Consider the following 18,192-nt stretch of genomic DNA (forward strand, 5'->3'; position numbering starts at 1 on the left):
AGCAAATGTTCAAGCAACAAAATTAATATTAATGTGTTTTGCAAAATCAAAGTCAGGAGTTACTTTTGGAGGAGCTGAATAATCACAGACCCTACTGTAAGCTAAATCACATAATAAAAGAGACTTGGTGGTCTCCAGTATGGGATTTCACAGGTCTAATAACCAAAACTAAGGTTTTTATTCTTCATATAGAAAATTCCTCCATGAGAAAAATAAGTTTTGTAAAAATTATAGTCTTTGACAACAAAAATGGAATTATGCAAGCGATAACCACCATTGTTGCAAAATTCTTCCAAGCCATGTTCACAGTTAACTCTGTGTTCAGTTGTTTCACTTCATCTTGGAATGGTCAACTGCAAAGATCATAATAGGCAATAATAAGCCAGGAAAGAAATTCTCTTTAAGGACAAAGAACAGGACAATTGTGGTCAACTTTACCCAAATCTTTGCTACTAAAGGTACATTTGTGATTATTTAAAATTTCTAAAATTATAAATAATGTTAAAAAATTTTAATACAGCTACCCCAAGAGGCTAGTTTTCCTGAAATCACATATTTGCATCTCAGTTTTGCTCTCTGGAATAACATTCACTCATATATATCATATGCACACTTTTCCATATTTACTGCTTCTCTTTTTGGATCTTTCTGTATCTCATTCTGTCCACTATGACAAACAACAGTTGTCAAGGCTCCACTCTCTCCACAGATGGGACATGGAAGTGTTTTTTTTTTTTTTTGTTTTTTTTTTTTTTACTTTTCATAAAACAATTCCTCCTACAGTGGGCTGACGGCCAACCTGATTAGAACCAAGTGTTCCATTGTCGATATTTCTCCAAAATAGTCAGAAATAAATCTGTCTGCTTAATATTAATGTGTACTCATATCTTAAAAAATCAGAATAAAGTGCCTTGGGGTCCTATCATTTTATCTAACAGAGAAATTTTCAAACATATCCTATGGCTTTCCCCCATCATTAAACCACCCAAATAAATCCCGTAACTCAGTGATTCAAAGTTCTATATATCTGACCTCACATAAGTGTGAAGAGTAGAATAGAAACAAGCTGAGAAGCTACTAAAAGGTCCCTGTGTTTAGTTATTTACAAAAGAAAAAAAAAAAGAGGCTACTAGCTGAAAAGGCATTTGTTTGTAATAATTTCATAATACCCAACAACGCTTTTAAAATGTACTTTTAGTAACCTGCTGCTGAGGTCCTATGCCAAAAATCCAGGCATTGAAGATATCATTCATTTCTTAAAATAACTTTATTTCTCAAATATAAAAAAATATGCTTTCTACAAAATAATCCATAGGAATAAAGCAAAATATGGGGAAATAAAGATAGCCTGTGATCCTTTATCCAGACATAACCATTGTTCATTTTTTTATTTATACAGTCTTATAGTATGTATATGTGTATGTTATAGAAAGTGGATCATACAGCTGCATGTATAAGCAGCACTTTACACTTGTCAACAAATATGTCAGGAGACCTTTTTTGCCTCTAATGACTAGAGATCACTTTTAATAACTACATACTGTTCCATTGTATAACTTTTGCACAATTTTTAAAGTGGCAATTAGGATGTTTCCAATTTTTTCCTACTGAAGACAAGGTTGTGTTGATGATAGTTGAAAATACATCTTGGTACACAAATTTCATTACTTCCTTAGAATACATTTTTAGAAGTGGAATTGCTGAGCTAGAGAATAGGCACATTTTATAATCTGAACCATATTTTCCAACTGGCTTCCAACCAACAGTAGATGGTGGTGCTCCCATATCCTGTCTCCCACTCATTTTACTTTAAGGCAACAGACATTTGTCACATGCTTCCTATGCCTGAAGTGTGTATTTGGTACAAGATAAGGAGACATGGAAGGACTAAACCATGTTCCCAGCCACGTCCTCCTGGACCTCATAGATTAGCAATAGGATATACATGTAATTTAAATGCAGTGTCACACATGACAAAGTTTTAGCCATCTGTGTACAGTGGATTAAGGAGGATAAATGATATTCCTTAAATACTCACTGAATATAATTTAATATGGGTTACCTCATTTTCTACTTCAAACTTCATAAGAATGGCCCTTATTATCTTCATTCTACATAGGGAAAATCTAAGGCCCAGAATATTTAAAAAATAAAAAAGTTATTACTTTCAATGGCTTGGCTGCTCTGGTCTCAGTTCCCTAATTCTCCACCATTGTGATTTTGGATGAGTAAACTTTTCTAAACCTGAGTTCCTCATGTGTAACTTGAGGATAAAACAAAAGTCCAGGTTTGTAGCAAGGATTGAATCAAATGTGAATTCTTGTAAGGCATTTAGCATGGAGTGTTCAGTAGACAGGAAGTGGTCGGTAGATGTCATTACCCTAAATACTTCTACTGACTACTTATAGCCCGATCGCAAAAGAGAGATAAAGACCACTCTGCTCATGGTCTAAGAACTTCTCTTTCTTAAATAATAGAAATGTCTCTATTGTTGCCTTTCCATTTATTATTTACTGATTTTAAGTTATTTTTATGAAAAGCTCACTGTCTATTAAAGATGCACCAGACTCCTGCACTTGTTTTTGAGCACCTGAAGTTCTTCTAATTTGAGTTCCTAAAGCAATCTAAAATACATTTTTAAAAATATTCCAGCAGCATGAACAATGAGCTCACATGATTATCTAAGGGTAGGAAGGACAGACTATAAGAGAGTTAAGTTACATCTGTAGAGTTTTAGGGCAAAACGAAAAACAAAACACATCTTTTCAAAAGATATTTCAATTTTAGCATCTCATTCATGTAAATACATAAAATTCATAAGTGATATATTCTGAACCTCCCAAATAATTTATTAAACCAGATCCTTTTTTTTTCCCATGAGTTGTTCTAGAAATTGCTTATGGTCCAAAGCATGGCCGGCATTTGGTTCTCTTGTTTTGATATTGATAGTGTTTCTAAATAAAAATAAGCATTTCACTTTGCTTATTTTTTGTTAAACAGAAAGATCTGTTTGAGAGAAAAATTTTGATTTGTATTCATGCTTGTAATATTCAAATTCATCAGCTGAGAGGCTCTATTTGATTTTGGAGCACGGATAAAATAGGCTTCAAAGTGAAACTATCTCAAGCTTCCCAAAGATATAGAGATGTTCCTCATTAAACATGTACAAATGCAGGAAAATTATCTCCCTAAAAATGCTCAAGTAAGCAACAGTGATGAATTTAAGAAAGGTTAATATCAGTACCTTGAAAATTTACAACTCTAAGCATCTGACTACATAAACTCTTAGCTATTTGTCACTTACTTAAGGTTAGTTCAGTGGGGTGTTTCTTTGGTAGGATCACTAATTGTTCTTATCGTTTTTAAAATACTGTTTTAATTTTAAGATTTAGGGTAAAAAGTTTTGGTGAGGACTTTTCCCAAATCCCAATATAATTTTCCTTCTGTTCTATAATTTAAAGACTGGATCACTCAGCCTTATTTATTACAATAGCAAAGAAATTCATTTAAATCATCTCAACAAAGAGTTATTCTTAATGTAATATCACTACATTAAGAATTTGTGGGATCCCATTCTACCTCAGTAGGAAATATATACAAATACTTGCAATTATCGTAATTCATGGAACAAAAAAAATAATATTGTGTTTGATCTGTTACTCTAATTGTTATTAGCATGGATATTGAGTTTTTAAAGCCATTTATAAATTCAGATTGCAAAACAGCAATACAAACCTCCTTTTAAAAATGAATAGGACTCACTTTTCTTTTTCCCACGTGAAGTATACCTTAGAAAGCCTCTCTGGCTGGAAGAGAACCATATTACCCAGTTGTAGTAAACATTCTTTTCTTAGAAACATCAACCTTGCAAATGCAGTATCAGCGAACTCACTATTCCATGGAGCCTGAAGGCCAGCAGGCTCGGACTCAATAGAAGAAAAAAAAGATTTATTTTCTCTAAGTGTCATACATTCCTTCATTGACTTCAAAGTCAGACCCACTTCCAGTCCTCTAAGACGTAAACGGTGGTACTCACGCCAAGTGGATTTTCTAGTGGGTTATTTATCTCCATCTGTCTTATATTTGTGGGCAGGTTGAATGGATCTGAGTCTGCTTGAGAGAGAGATGAAAGATGAACTCTAAGAGCTGATTTTAAGCAAGAAAATAAGACTCAACAATAGCAGATGATACGTAAAAACCTTGGGGAAATTCGGATCCAGACAATTTTAAGTGCAAATTTTAACTGACAGATAAGGAAATTTGACAATTGCTACATTATTATATATACCATAATGAGAAATAATAATTTGTGTAAATGAAAGTGATATGTCTGTGTGTTTCCTAGGAAGCACATTCCAGTTTAGTTTTACCCATTGATTTTGTTTCTCATTGTTCTTGTAAAACTGCTTCGGTTTCCCAAGTTCTCCTTCATGCACACCATCCACTCCTAGCCTTCTCGTTTACTTTTGTATGAAGCTCCATTCCTTATTAAAACTTTGCACCAATAATTAAGCAGAAAAATAAATGTTCCAGTGCAGACACATGCAGGATAGAGGTTCTCGACTCCTCACCACTCATTAAACCTGCACACAATTTCTGTTGGCGTTAGCTGCAGATTTATGTCCTTTGAACCTTTTTAATAAGTGAATGCTTTATTTCCCTAACGTAAACACTGCTGCTCATTCAGATTCTTATAAAATATTTAACAAATTACTCTGGTGTCCTTAGGTAAAAATAAATTAACTTAGAAAATGAAACCAGCCTAATTAAATCATGTGCTAGGTAGCTTTCTACCTATCTATAATTATAGATTAAAACCAATATCGTGTACTAAAAAGAAAATACATCCAGTATTAACTAGTCTTCTAGGGTGGCTAAAATGTTAAAAATTGGATGTATTTAAAACCAAATAATTGACATCCCCGTGATATAGGAACAATTGTCAGGGGCATGAAATACAGTTAGAAGGGGTCAGAATTGGCTGCACAGGAGCTTTTAACTTTCTTTTAGCTTGAATCTATATTAAATAGTTTTTATTCTGGACACCTTTCATTTTCTTTTTTTTATTCAAATTGAATTTGCCAACATATAGTATAACACCCAGTGCTCAGTACATCACATCCCCTCCTTAATGCCTGTCACCCAGAAAGCTTTCACTTTGTCATTTAAGTGATCTACACCAATGTTTAGTGGAAACAACCCCAGGTAAGTTTTCCAATTGGAAAACCTTTGCAAAATTGATTTAAGAAAAAAAAAGGATTAACTCCAGGTCTCAATGGCTTAGCATACAGTTCTCTCCTTGCACACAGTTTGTCTGACATAGGTTGACTGATCTTACCCAGGACTTAAGCTTTCACCATAGCAAGAGAAGAGAGAGCGGAGAGAACTCAGCCACTTTTTTTTTTTTTTTTAGATTTTATTTATTTATTCATGAGAGATACAGAGAGAGGCAGAGACATAGGCAGAGGGAGAAGCAGGCTCCCTGTGGGGACCCTGACGTAGGACTCGATCCCAGGATCCTGGGATCACGACCTAAGATAAAGGCAGATGCTCAACCACTGAGCCACCCAAGAATTCAGCCACTCTGAAGAAAAGCACATCCTCTCCGTTCACAGCTCATTGACATAAGTTCCAAGGGATGTTAGGAAATTAATCAAGCAAAGGGAAAGTAATCAATTATGGTAATGACTAGTAATCTCTATCACCTTCCATTCAATAAATATTCAGTTCCCTCCTCTTCCCACATACAAGGAGACAGCCGGAGACCCATCCAATCAGTGCCTGAATTTCAAAGTCCAGGACACCTAGATAAAGTTCAAGCCCCTATGTGGCTTCTCATGGTTTGGACACCTATGAATTTAAAAGCCAAATTATCTTTTCTTACACACACACACACACACACAATCCACAGAGGTGTGACAGGGTCAAGATAATTACAGTAATACACTCACTTTCAGAAAGAAGACAAATGGGTCATAATCAGCAGCTCATATGAATCCTGAGGTCCTGCTGAGCACACAGTGAAGGCTCCCTACCGATGTGTGACTTCAGTCCCCTCTCTATGACAAGACCTTTTTCATTTCCATTCCCTTCTTTGACTGTATGTGACACTGAGTCTCCTCAAGGCTGCACAGTTCCCTTGGTCTCCATCTTGCCCACTTGTGATCGTGAGCACAGAGGCCATTATTTTCAGCTGCATACAAAGGTGTCATTGGCCCAGGCTTGTGGTATTCTTGGCAGTACATTTCTCTCAAATGCTTAAGAGGCTTCGTCTCCATTTGTTTCCAGTCAGTTCCATATGCAGTAACCACACTCACACTTTAAAACACTTAGTTCTCAAGTCCCCAGTAGTTCTTGGTTTTCGTGACCCCGTGTTTCCCTACCAATTAGATGGTGGCTACCTAAAGCTCATCTCTAAATAACAGAGAGGAAGACCTACCTCACTTTTAACACTTTCTCCGCCTTCAGTACTGGGCTCAGCTGAAAGGTTTTGTTGAATGTGTACACTGTCTTTGTGTTCATTTTGGCTCTGGAAGTGGTTTGCTTTTCTAATACTGTAGGAATCCATATTTCTAGATCCCCTTTATTTCTTCTAAGTTCTGTTGTGATTCAGCCAATCCTTTCTTGAACTCATCTTTACTTCATAATACCTTGCCAAGCACAGCCAGTGACAGCAGACACTACTATGGTTCTGTTTTAACCTCTTACTCAGAAGCTAAATTTACCTAAGCGTATGATTCACCTTCCAAGTTCTGACATACAATAGTCTCACCAAATGGTTTACCGCCATATGACATACATTTTCTTCTTTATCTCCTCCAGGATCGTTTTCTCACTGTCTACTGCCTTTCAAGTACACATTAAGTATTTCGTTAGAATAGAGCCCACATTTCTCATACTAATTTCCATGTTCATGCGGATGTTTGAGGTTATATAATCACAACAAATTATCCATAGGAACTAAGTGGCTTATCATAACACAGGTCAATTTCTTGTTCACATAAATGCACAAGTTAGGAGGAAACTCTCATCTACATAGTCACTCAGGGAGCCAGGTTATTAGTGGCTACATCGCCTTTAGTTCTGCTGTCTTGATCTGTGGCTCCCAATGTTGTCAGGTCAAGAGGAACTCACAATAATCCTTAAATACCCCAGACTTGAGGGGACATGTGTCATTTCCTCTCACGGCCACAGTCCATAGTCCACATGGCCCTGCCCTAATGACAAAGGGAATGGAAATCTACATGGAAGAGGAAAGGAAGGAGAGGAAAACTGAATGTTGCAGGGTCTAGTTATTTCTCTCTCTTTGTATGTTTAATGTTCAGATCAATATGGAAATATAGATATGTCAGAGTAAAGTTATTTGATCACTGTGATGGGGAGCACTTGCCAAACAAAGTATTGGATCATATCATAAGTGTAATTGGGACCCATGAGTTTGATTCATTTCCTCAGGTATAAAAATCTAGTGACTTATAGGTATTTGTAAAAACTACTATAACAGAGTGCCTGAGTGGCTCAGTCAGTTAACTGTTTGACTTCAGCTTGCCAAGTCATGATCCCAAGATCCTGGAATTGACCCCGACATCCAACTCCCCGTTCAGTGGGGAGTCTGCTTCTTCCTCTCCCTCTGCCCTTCCCCCTGCTTGTGGGGTCGCTCTCTCTCTCTCTTTCTGTCAAATAAAATCTTTTTTAAAAAAGCTACTGTAACAAAATAATTGGCTCTTAATTTTTTTTTAAAAAAAGTCTTCCTCAGAACTAATAATAGGACATGGAAAACAGATTGAACAAAAGCAAAGTCATTAAGCAGGAAATAGTAAGAAGTAGAGCATTTAAAAAATGGAGGAAAAGAATGTAAAGGAGAAAGGAAATAGTAAAACCATATAAAAATATTCAGGAAAGATTTAGAGTCTTATAAAACACACAAAAAAATATTTTTTAAAGATTTATTTATTTATTTGACAGAGACAGAGAAAAAGAGAGAAAGAAAGAGAGAGCAGGGGGAGAGGGAGAGTGAGAATCCCAAGCAGCCTCCCCACTGAACGTGGAGTCCAGCATGGGGGGCTCCATTTCACAACCCTGAGATCATGACCTGAGTGGAAACCAAGAGTCAGCTGCTTAACCAACTGAGTCACCCAGGCGCCCCAAAGAATTATTTTTAATAATGCCCGGAGTCCATATAAAACACTGCTTTATAGCATCAAACTTTATCATAGCTAGGATTTCAAAGTGCAGTACAAATAGAAGGATCCTAAATGATTCCCAGAAATGGATATTTCTTTTTTTTTAAGATTTATTTATTTATTCATGAAAGACACATGGAGAGAAGGGTAGGGACATAGGCAGAGGGAAAAGCAGGCTCTTCAAAGGGAGCCCGATATGGGACTCGACCCTGGATCCTGGGATCATGGCCTGAGCCAAAGGCAGACACTCAATTGCTGAGCCACCCAGATGTCCCATGAAATGGGTATTTCTTAACATGTGGGTCAAGAATGAGGGTTGTGAACATTTTGGTGAGACAGTGACAAGTCAGATAAAAAATTGGCCCACCCACCATCATGATAAAGAGGGCAGGCAATACAGCTCCTCTAAGTTAATGAACACTGTATGTGTCATTCCTAAAACCCAGGCACAGGGAGTTTGAGAGAAGGAGTAATTGGAAACCCCTTATATGAGGAGATTTCCAGGGCCTGATTAGGCAAGAAAATCACTTGAAATAAAATATTTACACGAAATATTTCAAACAAGAGTTAAAATATTTGCCAAATAAATAGCTCATTCAAATTGATAAAAGCATGTCTTAAAAACTAGACCTCTAAAACATGAGGAGGGATCCTTAAACTCTTCCTGTAGAAAATCAGAGAGTAAATATTTTAGACTTTGATGACCATACAATCTCTGTCATAGCTACTCATCCCTGCTGCTGTATCAAGAAAAAAAAATACAGACAATATGATACATAAGTGATGGGCCTGGTTGTGCCTCAGTGAAACTTTATTTACAAAAATAGATTGCAGCTGAATCAGCCTGAAATCCATAGTTTGCCAACTCTTGCTTTAATAGAGGAAAGGGCCAAGAATTGTAACAAAATTCTAAAGTAAACTGGTCAAAGCAAAACAATGTTCAACCATACCAGTAATAAAAGAAATGAAAAGGAAAACAATGAAATCTACTTTCCGTAAAATATTATGAAATACCAAGATACATGACTAAGAGGGAGAGCATATTGACATAAGCTTCATAAAATTTCTGAAGATCAAATGCATATATATGTGTGTGTATGTATAGACACAGACATATATTTTATATACACACACACATATATATATAGACACGTGCACATGTCCAAAAACATAGAATTAGATTTTGGAATTCTTACCAAGGATGCATGGTATTTAGTTTGAATTACAGAACTTTAATTAGTCCAAAAGCTTTTTTGAGATGAATCGGGAATGACACAATACTTCTTGGGACCATAATGATGATTTATTTTGTAATATATATGCACTTTCCTAAGCCCATTATTTACCTGGAGAAGAAAAATAGGTAAGAGGTGGAAAAAGTCATACAACCTCTCTCCCAATACTAGGAGCTCTTAACATTGGGAATATGAGGTCTCCAACTCAGTTTCCTCCTTATCACTTTCCTTCATCCAATGGACTGGAGAAGCTTCTGGAGAAATCATATTAAGCAAAAGCAGGCAGCATGTACTTCTAGCCATAGGATTGGCCATCTCGTATGAGGAGTCCTAATATCCCCATCTGTCCATAAGTCCAACAAAATTTGCATAAAAGTATTTTCCTAGGACCTTTGAACTCTAAGTAGAAAAAATTACAGTTTTTTTTAAATGAGGATTCCACTAAAAAGTAAAATTCATTTCTGATATGCTGTCAACTATTGGGAAAAACTGACATAGATTTGTAAAGAGTGCCATAGCTAATAAATCTTTTTCCCCCTTTTGAAATTATCTTTCTTTCTTCCCTGTTCACATAAGTAACCATGAATCACTACCAAGTGTCACAAAGAAAGAACTTAAAGGAAACATTTACCCATAATGCCAATATTTAGAGATAACTACTATTGGTATTGTGAAGTACATTCTTTCAGATTTTTATATTCACCTATATGTATTTACCAAACTAAGATCTACTAAACAAACTAATTTGTTTAATTTGCTCTATTTCACTTAAAAAACAAACAATTTTAATGTACACAAGTAAAAATGAGCTCCTTCTCTTTTAACCACATTGCATTCCACTGGAGTATGTGCCATAAATTATTTATGTCATCTTCTACTGATGGACATCGAGGTTGCCAAATTATTTTCACTATTTTCCACTGTAACATGAACATTTCAGTACACATATTTGAGTGAGTTTGCCCTATTACTTCCCTTAGGGTAAATTCACAGAAATGCAATTTTCTATGTTGAAGAGTATCTAAATTTAATATTTTGCATTATGTTAATAAATTACCCTCTAGAAGAGTTGTAACAATTTACTCTATCCCAAAGTTTCAATATGAGTGTGTTTAAATAAATTATGGTATTTCTACAGACTAAAATACTATGCTTCAAAAATTAATGACATGGCAAGCTACACATAGGATTATATCAAGTAAAACAAGATACAAAATATAATAAAACATACCATTGATAGGATATATCAGTCTATAAATTATACATATATGGGGAGAGGAATAACAATATATATGTATGTGTGTGTTAAGTGTCATGACTTCAGGAAAGGATTGGAGCAAATCTTTAAGTTATTTCTTATGTTGTTCTATATTTGCTAAACTTCCTAGAATTTGCTCATGTTTTAGTTGTAATCTGAAAACCAGCATGTTAAAGAAATATTGGAAGTCCAAAACTGAAGAAACATATTTTCACATATTTTGTAGTTTGTCTGATATTAGATCTACAATTATAAAACAGAAAACCCCTAACGTGCCCCAATCAGAAATATTTAATTATACCAGACTGAATTACTTTTTCCCAACAGAAGACCTGTTTTAATTCATGAAATGTCCTCATGCCTAACAGCAAACAGAAGAAAACCTTTCTCTTCTCTACTGAGAAGACAAGTAAGAACAGATCGGTGAATCCCCGAAAACAGAGAGGAAACTAGCTTTTTGAGCTAGCTCTAACCCTGGCTGCAGGCATTTTGGAAAGCTTTTTGGAAGAGAACAAATCATTAATAAAGACTCAATACTTACAGTGACCTTTGAGCAATTCCAGATGTAGACGTGCAGATTTTTCCACAAATAATAAAGAAGGGCCGGCTACAAGAAGTGACAGTCCGGAACAGACTCGCAGGAGGCTAGAATTACATGGGCCACAGAAAAGAGACTGAGCAGAAATGAAACAACACAAAAAGAATCCAGATCCTTCACCAAACAACCAGAGATTGATTTGCTTACGTGAGTTTTTACCAATTCTTTCCTTGGTGAAGAGGAAATACATGTTACTTTATATTTTCTGGATATGATTATGGTTTTATCAGTCTTTATGTTGCACTTATTCTCCATCCTAACACTATGTTAAGCTTTTATACAGAGTGACTCATTTAATCCTCATATAAACCCAACTTGGTAAAGACGATTATTCACATTTTATAATTAGAAGAGTGAGGCACAGAAATTTAGGTCGCTTGGCCAAGATCATGCATCTAGAACAGGGGTCAACAAACGTCTTAAAGGGCTAGAGAGTATATATATATATATATAGGATTTGCTGACATAAGGTCTCAGTCACAATTATTCAACACTGCTAAAAAAATTTTAAAAAATAATAAAAAAAAAAAAAAAACCACTGCTGCACAGTGCAAAAAAAGCATGCAGAGACAGTCCTCAAACCAGTGAACGTGGCAGTGTTACCCAAACAGGTGGCGGGTTCACTGGCTGTGGTTTTCCAACCCTTGGTCTAGAAAGTTGTAAAGCAAGATCCTAACTAAATCTGCCTGCAATAATTAAACTATCATACAATAGGGGAAATAAAATCAATGTGGTTCTCATTCCGTAGTCTGGGTTCACTCATTCTCAAGTATTCTTTTGGCTCTCTATACCGTCCTATTCTGAGGAAATTGACCACTAAATGTGAATTGCTACTTAACTGCAATTTGGTGGAAGAAAAGATTTGGATTGCCAGAGGGCATAAACAAGGTAGATAGCTTTCCCTAATCCTAACAGGATTTAGCCACATTTTGTCAGGATAGAGTGCAGACCTGACATTTGGGCAATATTCAGCTTTCTAAAATGGTGAGGGAAAGAAGGAGATGATTTGGGGCCCATTTTTAATTAAGAAATATTTACTTTAACAGGTCCTATGACCTCAAAATTTTCTCTTAATTTCAAAATTTTTGTCACTGAATTTGTCTCATAAGTATAATAATATTGGGAAACATAACCATACTCATTTTAAGTGCTTACAATTCAAAGTTGTGAGGAAAAGATATTTCAATAATATTTTGTTTTTCTGGAGTTTATAAAGCAGCACTGAAAAATAATCAAGTTGTGCCAGTTATTTGATTTTTGAATAGAACTTCAACAGAATTTATTTGAAAGCTGCACCCACGAATACAGAATGAGTCAAGATTACATAATAGTGTTAAAATAATTAAGAAGTTATATGATCTATAGACAGGGAAAAGAAGAGTCAGAAATTTCAACTCTCCATTCTAATGTTATTATGGGCCAAATGACCTTGAGCCAGGATCTCTAAATCTGAATCTTCCACAGGAAAATGGCATTCATAACCACCTGATAACTGATCAGGGTTATGGTGAAACTTATACACAAAAATTAAGAAAGTTACCTTGTAGACTTAAAACATTATATTCATTAAGTTAGTCTCCTAAGACTTATGATTTCTTTTTACAAAGAAAAAAAATATTTTTTTTCCTTCTACCTTTCACTGACCTATCATTTCTTTCCCCAGAAACAGAGAAAAGAAGACACCGAGAGTTCCAAATCTTTGCCAGCCCATCACTGTGAAAAAGCAAAGTCAACCCACAGTCCTATTATTTATTTTCAAGATCTTTAAAAATTTTACCTTACTGTCAATAATCACCACTTCTAAATATTCCACTTACTAGATTCCTAAAAATTTTCTCAAAGACTGAATAAAGACTTACTCACAAGAACATTTATAACACAAGTTATTTGTTTTAAGTAGTTTACACAAATCGAATGACTAAAATTTTAGCAGATTTCTAGTATCATAAGGATGCTTAACAGATTGTGTTATTTTTTCTAAATATTTGTAGCTCAGCTCTTGGGAAGGATTATACTCCCCCACTGCACTGATGTCAACCTTTATCATATGACTCATGAAAAATGAACATAAGTGACATGTGTCACTTGCAAGGAGAAATTTTAAGAGCTACTATAGTTTGCCAATTTCTTTTTATTCCTGTGCTATAAGACTAGAATATTCCAGATAAGGGCTCCATCAGCCAGGGGTCCAGGGTGAAGACAACGTGTAACAGTAGTGAGACTAGCCCATGAGTCTACGTAGAATGAGTGAAAAAATAAAGTTTTGTTTCTGCTAGTCACCAATCCTTTAGGTCACCTGTTACCACAGGATAACCTAGGCTATAAGTGACTAATTAGAGAACGCCAAAGTCTAGTTACACGCTGTACCTTGACACTTTAGTTATAATAATTAATATAAGAATGGCAGCAGCATAAAAACATCTCATTTATCCAGAAAGAAGCATTTCAATGCTTTTTACACATAACACAATTAAAACAGGACATAAGACTAAGTTCTGTCTGCACTAAACCACAAAAATGTTCTAAGGAATTCAGAATCCTAAAGAATGTTTAAGTTATTTATAGGCTAGGAAAACATATAACCAGAAAATCACATCCAGAAACAATTTGACCATTATTAAGGGATTATCTTTAACCTAGGAAATTGGGGTTCTCACCATCCTTTTTTATAAGCACTTTTTCCTTTTTCTCTTTTTTTTACCAAGAAACTTCAAAATTTTTTTCAATAAAAAGAGGAATGACTCTCAAAATGCACTAGCAAATTCAGTAGATTTCCTGAATCCAAAGACTAATAATATGTGTGTTTCCTTGCCTAGTAGCTATGCCCTAATATTACATAGGTCATATCAAGATTTCTGTTTTTAATAAGAAATAGTGTCATCAGTATTTTTTAAACCTAATATCTCTAATATGTGGCTCAACACAAGAAACACACGATTTCAAGGATAACATTAGACGTGCTTTGCAATTTCAAGAAATTATCAACACAGTACCAAGGATACCCTGCCCTCTGCTGTCTGTATTATAATTTTGCATGTTTAAGTAGTTAAATTACTTCATTTAAATTCTAATTTTTTTCCCTCTACATTGTGGTATTTAAATGTTGTTTCTATTCTATTAGCTGTTTTCTTAGACAACATAACCTGTATATTTCACTTAAATACTAAAGCTAAGTAATCTTTTTATTCTGCTCCTATAAAGGAACACAGAGTGCTTTAATGTTAACTAGTCATTTCTCAACTTGGAGTCTCTTGTTGTTCCACAGTAATTTCTCTTACTTTTACCCCATCAATTATAAAATGTGATTATTTCATATGATAAATGCTTTCTAATAGTCACACCGGTATTTTCTATTTTTATTTAAGTGCTATTCCTCTTTGCATGTTATACTTTCCTTTGAAATCACTTCTTATTTAGTGCAGATCTGCTGATGTGAAGTGCTCTCCATTCTTATTTGCAAAAATCTCTAGTTTGTCCTTCTTTGAAGGTTCAGAGGTAATTAATTCCAGATAAACAATTATTTTCTCTGGCTACTTTGGAGATAATATTCTCCGGTCTTCTAACTTCCATTGTTGCTGCTGATACCCACATCTCCAAATAACAGATGGCCTCCTTGGCTCTGTTTAGCAATTTTCCAATAAGTTGTCCCACTAACAATCTAGTCAAGCTCTTATCACTACCGATTTAGGGGGATTTTCCAGAGTTTTGTTTGGAAATTTAACTTTTTCTTTGGCTTTCTACATCACCTATATTGTAGGTTCCTCCATTCTATTCTGTTCCTGTCTGTATCTGTCCTTTCTTATAGTTTCTAGAATTTTAAATGTAGATTTAAAATGTATGGCTTACATCATCTGCATTTACGTCAATGAACAAGAAACATGTTCATGCATCACCATTTAGTATTTTACATTATCTTGGCATTCTATGTATATATCGATGGTGATCTTATACAAAAATACTCATTTTTTTTTAAATCACATATTTGTATTTGTCACAATAAAATGCAGTGCTCTCCAATTATCATACTTTTTTGCAAATTACATGCAGTACTAGTATTAATCTTAACATTAAATAATAATGAACACATTTTTTAGACAAGTAAATTTAAATAGAATATATAGAATAGATTTTGCATATAACCTGTGCATGTGCTACCTGGTATCATAAAAGTTCTTAGAAACATATATGTAGACTTTCTATTGAGCATTCTAGAGCTAGCACCATCCTTTGGACATTCCAGACATCTTCAGACACTTTTAGATAATTCAAGAAATAAGCCTGAAAATGCACACAAAGTGTTCTTTTTCTTTTTCTTCTTCTTCTCCTTCTTCTTCTTCTTCTTTTTTTTTTTTTTTTAGGTTTATTTATTTTAGAGAGAGAGAGAGAGAGTATGCAGGGCAGGAGGGGCAAAGGGAGAATGAGAGTGAGAATCCTCAAGCAGATTCCCTGCTGAACATGGAGCTCAACATGAGGCTCAGTCTCACAACCCTGAGATCATGACCTGAGCTGAAATCAAGAGTCCGATGCTCGACCAACTGAGCTACCCAGGGGTACCAAACATATTATTATTTTCTATTACTAAATATGCCACTACTCAAATAACATTATGTCCCAACCAATATGCAAACAAAATGGTTCACTGAAATCTTACCACTAGTCAAAGTAGTCCTCATTAATTCAACAACATTTGTTTTATACCTGTCATGTGCTTGATAGAAATACAAATGATAGAGCAGTAAAAGGTAGATCTATCTGAGGTCATAGATTGTAGTCTCCTATAAAGAATGATAATTATCAAGCCAGTACAGTAAAGCATGGTGAGTGCTACCACATGAAAAGTACAGCACATCATGTGAGTTAATTTCAGAAATATTTTGAAAAGATTCAGGCTCTTAGGATTTGGCTTGAGATCACACCATAGACAGAAACTTGAAAAGCATCTGTTTTATTTCTTAGCCCTGAGAATCACATCATAACTCATTTGTTCTCTCTACATTATTTGAAATCCTAGATGGCCACTAAAAACAGTTCATAAAAAATTAAAACTTATTAAAAATGTTAGTGATGATTTACAAAGCTTGGTACAGATAGTTGCAAGTCAATACAAGTTTGAAAGGGCATCTCCTGTGATGGATGGGTTCACTCAAAGTGCAGATTATTGGAGATTTTGTAAATCATACAAATATATCTGAGTTATCTGAAATCAAAACAGAGTGAAAACACAGCAACTAAAAAAGTTATCAGGATTGCAGACTCATTAAAATGGACGCTCTATCTTAAATACAACAACCCGATAAGCATCACCTTCCAATGAAGTGAAATGACCCATTTTCTTTTTCTCTGTCTTCTCTTAACACAGGGAAGTTAAAGTAGCAAGGGGTAATACATATACAGTCTTAGAGGTGTGCAATGATGTGTTTGAGAATTCACCAAGTCAGAGTAAAAATACAGTTCACCTTCCTGGCACATAAGATTTACTTAAGTGTATATAATTGAAACGTTTAGATAGATTACAGAGAATACATACATTTGAATAAGATGTTGTGACTGGACATATGACTATATGGTTGACCTGTGTCGTTGGCCTTTCTTTGGGGATATGTGATCACAGCCTATTTGGGTGTATTTCAAGAGATCTGAAACAACTGTTGCTAAGAAGGAGCACTCAATCAGACACAGAAGCCTGGGTTGCGGATCCCTCTTACACCGAGTTGATGGCTGTGGACAAAGCTCCTAAACCTCTGGGCTCTTGGTCATGGCATCCAAATCCTCAAAAATGGGATCTCTGAGGCCCTTCCTCCTCTCACTTTCTGTGTTTCGGTATGGTTTCTGCTGAGGTTTATTGAGTCTCGAAAGCACAAGAATTCTACCTTCCTAAAAAAAATTCTTTGAGTACCCCAATATTAATGGACTGTATTTATTCACTGCCAGCACATATTCAAGGAATTTATAAGGTTGGGGCAATGTGCCAATGAAGGGTACATGCATAGAAGTATCTATACTCAAAATTGTCTTTTATTAACCTTCTAATGTTATCATTAGTCTAATGTTTATTCATGAAATTATTTCACCCCAGACTATAAACCTTACACTGTAGGAATTACGCTCTTTTTTCTACCAGACAGTAAGTTCTCAAAACTTCTAGGTTATTCACTAAGTCAGCTTTAAAAATAATCAAGCAATTATTCGGCACTGAGAGTTTTTACCTGCTTTACTTTAGACAAAACTCTGAGGTGTGTTTCTTAAAAATAAAGTAAGAAGTTAAATAATACTTCTCACCTTTATTCCCACAGTAGTTATGGGAGAAGGAAGGTAAAGGAAAGAGTGAAATATTTAATTCCAAAACAAGAGTGGGCAACACTATCATTTTATTAATGCAAACCCATACCTGTCATTTCATGTTAAACATTTATTAGTAGTAAATTGGTACATGAATTATTGGTAGGGAAATTTTTCATGAGGAAAATAGCCTTTAGAATAAATCTTGTCTCGAGTATAAGGGTATATACATAAGGAGATGGAAGCTAACTCCCAAAGGAGAAAGCTGTCTGAGCTTTTAGGCACAAATATAAAAAAATTTCCCCTCATTTCACCTCTTTCCTCAGGGCCAGATTGTTCCATGAACTGAGCCCATTCCAACTTGAATATATTTAATATGAATGAACATTATAGCAAATGTTAACAAGGCCAAATTCTGCTACCACAAAAATTTTAAAACAAATAATCACCATAAGGAAAATAGTCATAAACCCTGGCTTATGGCCCATGCCTGGTTGAGTTTTTAAAATATGCTACTCAAAATAATTCCACACAATTTTATCAAGTTCTTAACACTCATTACTCCAGTGGCTTTCAAGTTTTTACTGTGACCTCCAGTAAAAAATATATTTTACATCATGGCCAAGTGTATACACTTAT

At 35.0% G+C, this 18,192-nt stretch overlaps 1 long non-coding RNA gene across 1 annotated transcript; it reads left to right on the plus strand.

The window, feature by feature from the left end:
• Positions 1-11,293: 11,293 nt before the first annotated feature.
• Positions 11,294-13,142, plus strand: LOC112917685 (uncharacterized). The gene is made up of 2 exons (XR_003234516.2): positions 11,294-11,421; positions 12,938-13,142. It is a non-coding gene; the product is annotated as an uncharacterized lncRNA (long non-coding RNA).
• Positions 13,143-18,192: the final 5,050 nt, after the last annotated feature.

The sequence above is a fragment of the Vulpes vulpes genome, chromosome 15 (assembly GCF_048418805.1).
Source record: "Vulpes vulpes isolate BD-2025 chromosome 15, VulVul3, whole genome shotgun sequence".
Lineage (NCBI taxonomy): Eukaryota > Metazoa > Chordata > Mammalia > Carnivora > Canidae > Vulpes > Vulpes vulpes.